The 10,212-nt window shown below is 32.8% G+C and overlaps 2 long non-coding RNA genes across 2 annotated transcripts; both read right to left on the reverse strand.

Moving 5' to 3' along the window:
* Positions 1-131: 131 nt before the first annotated feature.
* Positions 132-4,401, reverse strand: LOC133879489 (uncharacterized). The gene is made up of 2 exons (XR_009902097.1): positions 3,852-4,401; positions 132-364 (listed from the first exon to the last, which is right to left on the reverse strand). It is a non-coding gene; the product is annotated as an uncharacterized LOC133879489 (long non-coding RNA).
* A 1,525-nt stretch (positions 4,402-5,926) lies between these two features.
* LOC133879491 (uncharacterized) lies at positions 5,927-7,306 on the reverse strand. Its single transcript, XR_009902099.1, has 3 exons — positions 6,901-7,306; positions 6,399-6,442; positions 5,927-6,108 (listed from the first exon to the last, which is right to left on the reverse strand). It is a non-coding gene; the product is annotated as an uncharacterized LOC133879491 (long non-coding RNA).
* Between the last annotated feature and the right edge of the window lie 2,906 nt (positions 7,307-10,212).

The following is a 10,212-nucleotide window of genomic DNA, read 5'->3' on the forward strand; positions in this document are numbered from 1 at the left end:
AAACGACACTAAATCATTTTTTTTTTGAAGTTTTAATTTAAATCAAAGTTCTTAAAAGTGCAAAATGGAGGTAATTTTTTTTTTCTTTTTTTTGGTCATGCGCACGCCAAAGACAATATCAAAAGCGTAAATTGAAGTACTTCACTAAACCATATTACTTAAAGGAAGTTCATAGTAAATTGGTACATTTTCGACAAACGTACAATGCACAAAACCGCTACTTATATAACATGAAAAGAAACTTATTAAGCCAAGTCTCTAAAGACACATTGAGCACCCCAACGACCATTCCATCTATGATGAATATGATGTAAATTAAAGGTTATTAATTCTCACTCCGCACCTATCTTCCCTTTTAGGTAATCTACAAAAATCAATAATAAATATTAGTAAATTTATTAATTTCAATTCAAACATCACAGATATGAATACCAAAATCAAGCAAAGCATTAAAATAATCAACACAAAGATGTTTGTAACGAAAGGAAGAAAATAATATAAAGCAGTTTAAAGTAAAATAGATACAATAATGTAAAGCAGTTTAAAATAAAGTAGAGACAATAACATAAAGCAATTTATTACAAAGCTTTATGTTTAAAAACCGAAACAAGCATTAAGCTTTGGTGACATAATGTTTAAATATAAAGCTTTAAAGAAGAATCAATTGCAAGAACATATAAAAGTAAACCCATTTTATCGTACTAAAGGTTTCTCAATAGAAGTCTTAAAGACTTCTAGAGTCAATTAATTCTATATGCCTTTACTTACTTTTTAATCCATAAGCTTATTGGGTCATTAGAACAGTAGTAGAACTCAAATAGAACATAAGAAATACACAGGAAACGTAAAGAGAACTTAAAGGAAATATATAATCATTTCAAAGCATAACTTTAACCTATTCCATTTTGAGTCGAAATTAACTTAGAGATCTCTTTATTAACGTAAAAGAAATGTCATAAAGTGTTAAAATACATACCTACAAGTAATTTGGAAGAAAACCACAAAAACTCCTCTAGGTGGCCGAATAGGTGATTTTTTTTAGAGCAAATTGCCGTTTTGCTTACACTATAATAAAATAAGCTATGATTGGTGATAGAGACAACAATAAACTTCACTTATTAGGTTGTAGGAAGGTTCAGGACATAATAGAACATAAAGTACACAAAGAAAGGGGAGAAACCGAGTGGTCCAAAGCAATAAAGGAAAAGGAAAGCTTTGGCAACTAAGGTGTTCTAGCTTTTGGAGGAATGAACAAAAGACAAGGCAAACCATGCTATTTATAGCCAAAAGCCAACAGCCAATTGTCCAAAAAAAAACCAAAAGGGTGTCGGCCAAGGAAGTTTAAGGAGAAGAATGCAATATCATCAAAGTCACCTAAAGCCAATCCCTTTGATGACTTAGAGCATTCCCAACAGCCACCTTATAAGTGTTATGTTCCCTAAATTTTAGAGAAAATTTCAAGGAAGTCACAAAAAGCCACCTACCGCAACACTTTCCTATATGTTTCTATTCCTCTGGAATGCTACAGTACTACCCAAGCATTATTATAATCATAAAAAATGTAATCTCTGTCCTCTCGCATTTTTTTCACTCAGCCTCACTCCTTTCTTCTTCTTCTTCTTCGTCCAAACCCAGACCACCATAGCCGGCCACCTCTTTGCAATACTCATAAAAAAATGCCCAAACCCCAAAACACTCATCAAACTACACCACCCTACCCACAAACAAAACCTCAATCTGTACAAACAACCACCCCTAAAATACACATCAAAAGCTCGCAGATCCGACAACAATTGTACCCGGAAAATAAAATAAAAGTCGATTGAAGAATTAAATCTTTTCTAATTCTCCATAAACAAGACTTATGGGAGAAAAAATACGAGTTGGAGATCGAAGTACTCTATCAGAAAGTGCGAAGGCATGAAGCTTATGCCTTATTGGCAAAGTCCTAGGCGGATTTGTGAACCTCAAATTGCTCACCAAGATAATGCAAGCAGTCTGGAAACATTGGTCTATTATAGCAGATTCACTTCTGCTACATCGTTATCCAATTCCTCCATCTCGTCAACCCAGGATTTAGAGTTGGCCTGATCCGATTCGGTGACAAAAGGAATTGCATCTTGAGTATGACGGAGTAGACAAGAGAGCGAAAGACAGATGAAAAGAAATGAATAAGAAAACAAAAGAAAAAATTAAAAATAATATTTTAATGTTATAAGAAAAAATAATGGAAGCTATTATGGAGTATATTTGTTTAAGAAAATAAAAAATAGTTTTGTTCTTTATATTTAGGGAAATTGTTTGAGTAGCTGTTGAAAATACTCTTAGATAGGATTTTCTCTAACAAGGACATGCTTGCATTATATGCATGAGGTAGCAGAAGGCTGAAGGAAGACAGGGGTGGGGGGCTTGCGAAAGGAAAAATAAAGAAAAAATGTAATCTACAAGCATTAAACAAAGCCTTCTCCAAGTCTCCTCCTAGTCTACTCTAAATCAACTAGCCTATTTCTCTTTATTCCCATTAATGGCATTGAATGATATTAGTTGAAGGAAGTCACATGGTTTGGAAAAATCAGAGGGGTTAGGCCAAGTGGTAGAAATTTAGCAGTTTTAAATTTCATCGACAGGTAGAAACTAAAGTACACCACTTTTTAGGTTAAAATTGAGTTTTTGTCCAAATTTAGTTATGATTTCACAAAACTGACCCGTAAGTCATTTATTTATTAAAATGAGTCATAATATGCCAAAAACATAATATATAAGCCATTATTTTAGAAATAACTTGGTGATTATTGAAAATGCTCATTAGCGAGTGAACGGCAATCCCAACATAATGAGCTTTGAATCGATTCATTCCGAGTTTGTTTTGAACAGTCAAACAACTCTAAATTGTTAGTGTCGTTCACTCTTCAAACAACACTAACAGTATATTGTCGTTAGAGGTTAAGTACATTTAATTAGTGTCATTTGAACAGTAAACGGTGCTAACCTGGAATCTAGAACCTATGTTAGGACCGTTTAGCAAACGACGCTAAATGAAGTGTTGCTTTTTTTTTTTTGGTAGTGCAAGTAGAGAAGCCATGAATATTTTAACGGCTGTAAGATAGAAAGAGGGAATTTCATAATTCTAATTCCACATTGAGGAGTTAGGAGAGGTTGGGGGTGCAAGAGTAATAATCCTTTATAATTTTCTCAATAGTGGGGACGTTAAAATTTTTAGGAGCACAAGATTGAAAGAATATCTCTATTGTTGCCCTTTACTTTTTTGATATAAAAATTAGAGAATTATATAATAAAAATTTGAGAAAATTCAAAAGTTAAATATTTGTGTGGATAAAAGTTTAGGAATCCGTGATGTTGATATCATATGTTAAGTTTCTTCATTAATAGTGAGGGATATACATTATAAAATGGTGAACATAGGTCTCAATATAAAAAATCTAAACATGCATAAGCATAAGCATAAGCATAAATTTAAATAGTCCCAATCAATCCATAAATAGTTGAATAGTAGAAGAACTCCAAAATAGCACAATCTTGGGGTCTATCATGCCGAAAACCATAATCCAAACACAAAATTAAGTAAAAGAAAATTTACGTCTACACATGTTTATAACTCAAGAGATACATAAATAAAATGAGCAATAAAACTATGAGTTGCTGTCCATACAATCCAACTATCCAAGATCTCGGACACCAACCTGTAATGCCATTCTTAATCACGTTGAGACCACAATAACAATTCATCAAGTGAGACAAGCTTACAGTAGTGTCTAAATTGTATAACATGGGGCGGTTGGGGAGAAAGTCATAATTTGGTGGTGAATAGAAATAGAAAATTGATTGTGTACCTTTTACCATCCTCGGAGCTCATCAAAGATATAGATGTTTAATGCTTGTTCATTTCCCGTTCATAGCAGTCTAACAAACATTGTGCACCACGGATGCCTCTAAGCCGCCTAAAACATTCCAAAATGCATTTTCGCGGAATGGTGAAACGCACTTTTAGAGGAACATGTATTGGATGCTTGAAAAGGCAAGAAAAAAGATTACGAACAACACAATTCTCCAAATCAATTAATTTTTGTATTTTTTCACACTTTTCAACTGTGCTTTCAAGGCAAAGTTGATTGTAAGTATCATCATTTTGGAAGGCATGAAGGCTAGTAGGAACTGGAGCTGGATTGTGAGAGAAATGGATTGGGTCACTGCCATGCAATTCAATTATTATGAAGATAACCAGCTCCATCATTACCAACATAAGTTTTTTGATACATTTCATAGCCATCATATTCAGCTCCCACTCTCTTATTTGGACGTCAAATTAATACAGAATATATATAATGGGATTCAATACCCTTTAATCTCTATCGCAATTGAATAGCTTGATGACCCTTAAAATATAAATATTCTATTTTGAATGTTGATTATTCTTAAAAGACTCAAAAACTAGTTCTATAAGAATTTTAGCTTTTGGAAATATGATAATATTCATTTAAGTAGTTTTTTGTTCAAAGTAATGTCTCTGGCAAGGACCATAAGGTTTTACAACACTTCTTTATGTAATTAATATGTAATTCATTGCAAAAGTCAACTACACAAAAAGTAATGTTAAAGAACAAGTGAAGGGACAGCTTGAGAATTTAACATATTAGATCATAGCGTCCAATTGAATAGTCTTTTGAAAGAAATTGTTGGTTTAAAAGAATCTATACGCAAGTAATACTGGAGTGTATAGAGTATAAATCATCATATTATTCATTTATGCAAAGGTACTATAAATGGTGAAAATTACAAATGGAAGTGACATGTCAAAAACCACATCTACCGTAAACGAGAATGAATAAAAGAAGAAACAAAGGGGTAATTACCTTTTTTCCCAAAAACAAGCTAAGTGCTGCCGACTTCAGTCATCAAAGGGAATGACTTTGATGATATTGCATTCTTCACCCTACCCTTCCTTGGCCGACACACCTTGGGTTTTTTTGGACAATTGGTTGCTGGCATTTGGCTATAAATACCATGGCTTGCCTTCTCTTTTATTCACTCCTCCAAAAGCTAGAACACTTTAGTTGCCAAAGCTTTCCTTTTCCTTTCGTTCTATGGACCACTCGGTTTCTCCCCTTACTTTGTGTACTTTTTGTTCTACTTTGTCCACAACCTTATAAGTGAAGTTTATTGTTGTCTCTATCACCAATCAAAACTTAGTTTATTATAGTGTAAGCAAAACATCAATTTGCTCCAAAAAAGAATACCCATTCGGCCGGCCACCTAGAGGAGTACTTTTTATGGTTTTCTTCCAAATTACTTCTAGGTATGTCTTATTTTAACACTTTATGACATTTCTTTTATGTTATTAAAGAGACATCTAAGTTAATTTTGACTCAAAAGAGAATCACATATTTCCTTTAAGTTCTCTTTATATTTCATTTGTATTTCTTATGCTCTATTTGAGTTCTATTATTGTTCTAATGACCCAATAAGCTTATGAATTAAAAATTAAGTAAATGAATATGGAAATAATCGGATTTAGAAGTCCTTAAGACTTCTACTGAGAAACCTTTAGCACGATAAAATGGATTTACTTTTATATGTTCTTGCAATTGATTCTTCTTTAAAGCTTTATGCTTGATTCCGTGTTTAAACATAAAGCTTTGTAATATACTGCTTCATGTTATTGTCTCTACTTTACTTTAAACTGATTTACATAAAGCTTTGTCATGTGTTCATTTAGCGTCGTTTTGTACAAGACACTCAAAGAAACGACACTAAATCATTTTTTTTTTTTAGTTTTAATTTAAATCAAAGTTCTAAAAAGTGTAAAATGGAGGTAATAATTTTTTTTTGTCACACGCACACCAAAGACAATATCAAAAGAGTAAATTGAAGTACTTCACTAAACCATATTACTTAAAGGTAGTTCATAGTAAACTGGTACATTTTCGACAAACGTACAATGCTCAAAACTGCTAGTTATATAACATCAAAGGAAACTAATTAAGCCAAGTCTCTAAAGACTCTTCGAACACCACTACGACCATTCCATCTATGATGAATATGATGTAAATGTTATTGTTCACTCTACAACAATCTTCCCTTTTAAGTAATCTACAAAAATCAATAATAAATATTAGAAAATTTATTAATTTCAATTCAAACATCTTAGATATGAATACCAAAACTAAGCAAAGCATTAAAACAATCGACACAAAGATTTTGGTAATGAAATTCGTTAATGCTTTGCTTACCAAAATCTTTGTGCCGATTGTTTTAATGCTTTGCTTGATTTTGGTATTCATATATGTGATGTTTGAATTGATATTAAAAACTTGGTAAAATAACACAGCAAACGATATTTAAAACCAGTAACCCATCTCAATAAGTAAATCCATACTTACACTTTTTCTCAGATGAAGTCCCCGATTTCAATTCTGCAAACAGTCTATAAACACACAATATTTCATAGATCAACATAATCATTAAACAATATAGTCAAACGTTAAATAGAATATTGTTCAAAGACCCTCTTCTCTTTATATTAATTTACCATCAATTTTGCTTTACTTTATTTATCAATAACTCATCTATTTGTCTCTACTCCATTTGTCCATAGTCCATAATATGGTTTTCCATAAGCTCATTATTTAACAACTATTTCATTATTATCTTCTTAGTTCATTCTATCCATTACCCTTTTAGTCATTCTGAGACATTCCTTAGGATAACTTTAAAACCTGGGCTCATAATTAGTGACAAGGTAAAACCAATACCACCAAATATGAACTGTGAGGATTTAAGATATATCATAAGGATAATAAAATTAAGAACAATAATGTAAAGCAGTTTAAAGTCCTTAATTTAGAAATAACATGGTGATTATTGAAAACATAATATACCAACCTTGGAGCTCATCAATTTTTGTTTAATGCTTGTTCATTTTCCCTTCATAGCAGTCTAACAAGCATTGTGCACCACGGATGCCTCTAAGCCGCCCAAAACATTCAATAATGCATTTTTGTTGAATGGTGATACGCTCTCTTAGAGGAATATTTTGATGTATTGGATGCTTAAAAAGGCAAGAAAAAAGATTACGAATAACACATTTCTCCAAACCAATTAAATATTTTATTTTTTCACACTTTTAAACTGTGCTTTCAAGGCAAATTATATTGTAAGTATGATCAATTTGAAAGGCATCAAGGCTAGTAGGAACTGGAGCTGGATTGTGAGAGAAATGGGTGGGGTCGTCACTGAGCTGCCATGCAGTTCAATTATTATGAGGATAACCAGCTCCACAATTACCAACATAAGTTTTTTGATACATTTCATAGCCATCATATTCCAGCTCCCACTCTCTTATTTGGACGTCAAATACAGAATATAATTAAATACTGGGATTCAATATCCTTTAATCTCTATCGCAATTGAATAGCTTGATGACCCTTGAAATATAAATATTCTATTTTGTATGTTGATTATTCTTAAAAGACTTACTCAAAATTAAACTAGTTCTTTAAGAATTTTAGCTTTTGGAAATATGATAATATTCAACTAAATATTTTAACATATTAGATCATAGCGTTTAATTGAATAGTATTTTGAAAGAAATTATTGGTTTAAAAGAAGCTATAAATCATCCCATTATTCATTTATGCAAAGGTACTACAAATGGTGGAAATTACAAATGGAAGTGACATGTCAAAAACCACGTATCTACTGTAAAAAATAACGAATAAAAGAAAAAACAAATGAATTCTTACATATTATGAAAAGGCACTTTAAATCAATAAAAAATAATCCACATAGGAGCCTAGAAAAAAAAAATTAAATAAAAAAAAAATATATTAAAAAAAAATGAGGTGAAGAAAAAAGTTTGTAGCAGTTTGCTATGATAAAATTAATGCCAAAGTTGGCACAAAATTGGTTATTCGAAATAAAGTAAATCGTTTTCAATAAATTGTGAAAACAAATAAATAGCCTATGGTAATTTGAATTCCTCATTATCATGGTATATAGTTCATAACCATTTATGAAATAAAAGAAGCAACATCTTTATTTATTTTCTATTTGTTTTTTTATTTATATCTATTGATGGTCACTTCGTTTCTTCTCTTCGCAAAAAAATTTAAAAAATTAAGATCCATAAAGAAAAGATTAACATTAAAATATTTGAAGCTACATATAAAATGGATTGTGTCTTGCGTAAAAAAGAAAAGGATTATTCACAATAATTGTAATAGTGTGACATAATTAGGGAAAATAATCCTTTTTGGTGTTAATGATACCCATAGAAGCGTCCATTGGAGTCCTTCGTAATAACATATAGGGAAAATGATAAATATTAATCTTGTACTTCATAATAACATATAGAGAAGCTGCCTATTCACTTGCCCTGCTTCCAAGTTCATGCCTGAAACGATGACCCGGAGCGTGGACAACCCAATAATAATGACAGTCTTGTCTACGGTCTCAGAGTCTTCCTCCCTAGCATTCCATAAATGGAAGCAAAAGCAATTTGGTGCGTCGATCCACTGAATTCTCGACTCCTCGACGTTGGTTTTCGGCAAAACTCCGAACCGGGAGGTCTTGCTCTTGTCGTAGATCACCGGAGACCCGCCCCGAATCATTTCGGATAGCTTGAATACCACTTGGTGGTCCGGGAGTATCACAAAGTTCTGTTTTATATATGGCAAAGGCCGCAAAGTCATCCACCATTGTCGGCCATTGAAGTGAGATCTCCACGTCATGTGACTTTTTTTTTGTACGTGTCGAACCTGAAGTATTTGAGGTACGGTTTTTTCACCACGTTGTAGCTCAGTGCATAGAGCTCACCGGTTACGGGATCCACCTTGGGGTGGGCAATCATGGGACAGTCCAGCTGATTGTCGAAATTAAAGAAGGTGAGAATGATGTCAATGGCAATGAAGCCATTGACAATGTTGTCGACGATAAAGAGTGCATCTTGCTTGTAAGGCAGAAATGCAAACTCGAAAGGGCAAATCCAGGCGGAGTAAATCACCAGAAAGTTTGAATCCTATGATTTCTTGTTTCTCCTGAATTTTACATTTCTTTTCCAACTGTTTCTTAGCATCCAGAGGCAAACAGAGGACTCTGTTCGTGGTGCTCAAAATAGAGGCAAACAGAGTTTTTTTTGAGCTTAAGAGAAAGTTGTCACAGACTCACAGGTAAGGCAGAGTTAATGGGCACACGCACATTTATTGCCTTGGTAATGACGTGCTGCCGACTTGATTTGCTCGGAATTTCTCTCCTGGTGCGCTGTTTGTTTTTCAAGAAAATGTTGACAAAGGAAAGAACAAGAGAACCACTTCCTTATACAGTTGTAACAGTCCAAACTCTTTTGGTTTTTACTCATGGGTTGAGCTCCCTTTAGTCGTTGACGTTGAAGATCAGCTTCTCGTTCCAGTAAGGGTTGAGATCTTTCTGCTTGGTTTGAGTGCGTTCCGGTAACTCCATGCCTTAGTCCGAGTCTCAAGCCACCATCCAGCGCTACCCAAGTGATTGTGTTCCGGCAGACAGGTAATAATATGAGAAGAAGAAGATAAACGAGAGAGGATGAGAGAGAGTTGCAGAGATGAGAGAGAAATAGAAAAAAAAAAAAAAAAAGATAAGAGAGAGAGAGAGAGTGAGAGGACTGAGGAAGGTGAGGGCAAAAGAGGGAGAAAAAAAATAAGAAAAACTCACTTGATGCGCAAGTGAGGCGTTGACCGTCGAATTTAACCCCTTTGGCCAACGAAAATGGAAAAAACACGTAATTTTGGTAGTTTGATGCTTTATTTTGGTCGAGTTAGTTGTTCATGGGGGATTTGTGCAAAAGTTAGTAGTTTATGGGGAAAAAGATAATTATCCAAAAAAAAAAAAAATGAATCCTTACATATTATGAAAAGACACTTTAAATCAATAAAAAAGAATCCACATAGGAGCCTAGGAAAAAAATTAAATAACAAAAAAAAATAATTAAAAAAAAAAGAGAGATGAAGAAAAAAGATAGTAGTAATTTGCTAAGATAATATGCAAAAGTAGGCACAAAGTTAGTTATTCAAAATAAAGTAAATCATTTTCAATAAATTTTGAAAACGTATAAATAACCTATATTCATTTGAATTCCTCATTATCATAGTATATAGTTCATAACCATTTATGAAATAAAAGAAGCAACATCTTTATTTATTTTCTATTTTTTTTTATTTATAT

The sequence above is a fragment of the Alnus glutinosa genome, chromosome 10 (genome assembly GCF_958979055.1).
Source record: "Alnus glutinosa chromosome 10, dhAlnGlut1.1, whole genome shotgun sequence".
NCBI lineage: Eukaryota > Viridiplantae > Streptophyta > Magnoliopsida > Fagales > Betulaceae > Alnus > Alnus glutinosa.